Genomic DNA, 1,326 nt, shown 5'->3' on the forward strand with positions numbered 1-1,326 from the left:
TCTCCCAAATTTGGCGAGAGACATGCAGATTCTAGACGCTGAGCAAATCCAAGCAGGATAAATGCACAGAAACCACACCTAGGTACATAATAATCAAACCGTTGAAAAGCAAAGGTTAAAAAACATATTGAAAGCAGACAGAAGAGAAACAACTACATACAGGGGAATAACATTTAGAATGACTAATGATAGCTGTTTTCCCATCAGAACTGTGAAAGCCAGCAGAGCAATTTTAAAGCAAGGAACAAAACAAAACAAAAAACCTGTCAACCCAGAATTCTATATTCAATGTAAAAACATCTTAAATAAAGAAAATAGAATTCATTGCCAAAATACCTACAGTACACGAATTGCTAAGCAAAGTTCTTCAGGCTAAAGAGAAATTATACCTAGATCTTCAGGAAAGAATGAAGAACACTGGATATAGAAAATATCCAGGTAAACATCAAAGACCAGTTTTTCCTCTTACTAGCTTAAAATATAGAGGACTGTTTACAGCACACAGTGTAATTTGAGATTATAAGGTATGTGGATGTAATACACATAACCATAGCATGCAGGACAGGGCACAGGTGGTAAGTGGACCTCCGCAGCTGCAAGCTCATTGCATTTTGACTAAAGTTGTACAATGTTAATGCTCAATGCAGTATGATCCTTGCAGAAAGAAGGATCGAAGGATCTTGAGGAAGAATGAAAATTAAACTCAGAAGGAAGTACTAAGATACAGGAAGGAATGGTGGGCAAAGAAATTGGTGAGTGTGAGCAAATCTAAATAAACATTAGGTGCATAGAATAATAATATGAATGGTTAGCTGCAAAAGTATTAGGAAAAAACGACTGAAATACTTTATAATAATAATATGTAAGACAGAAGGGGATGATTAGAGGTGAAAGTTCTACGTTTCTTGTATTGTTGACTAGAAATTCTAGTCAATGGTCGACACTTTAAACCAGGTATGAATGTTCAAATTTGAGGATAACCATTAAAAGAATAAAGATGAAATGATGAAGTTAATTACTAGCAGAGGAGAGAATAGAAACTAGGGAAAATTTATCAATCCAATGGAAAATAGGAAGAGGGAAGAAAAGAAGTATAAAAAAAAATAAGATAGGCTGGGCATGGTGGCTCACGCCTGTAATCCTAGCACTCTGGGAGGCTGAGGCAGGAAGATCACTTGAGGTCAGGAGTTCAAGACCAGCCTGAGCAACAGCATAACCTTGTCTCTATTAAAAATAGAAAAATTAGCTGGGCATGGTGGCGCATGCCTGTAGTCCCAGCTACTCGGGAGGCTGAGGCAGGAGGATCACTTGAGCCCAGGAGTTTGA

At 37.6% G+C, this 1,326-nt stretch overlaps 1 protein-coding gene across 1 annotated transcript in view; it reads right to left on the reverse strand.

Annotated features, from left to right (window-relative positions):
• Window positions 1-1,326, reverse strand: part of LOC105810252 (chromosome unknown open reading frame, human C10orf67) — a 134,554-nt gene that overhangs the window by 105,066 nt on the left and 28,162 nt on the right. The gene's annotated exons all lie outside the window — the stretch shown is intronic.

Source organism: Propithecus coquereli, unplaced genomic scaffold (assembly GCF_000956105.1).
Source record: "Propithecus coquereli isolate 6110/MARCELLA unplaced genomic scaffold, Pcoq_1.0 Scaffold103, whole genome shotgun sequence".
Classification (NCBI taxonomy): Eukaryota; Metazoa; Chordata; class Mammalia; order Primates; family Indriidae; genus Propithecus; species Propithecus coquereli.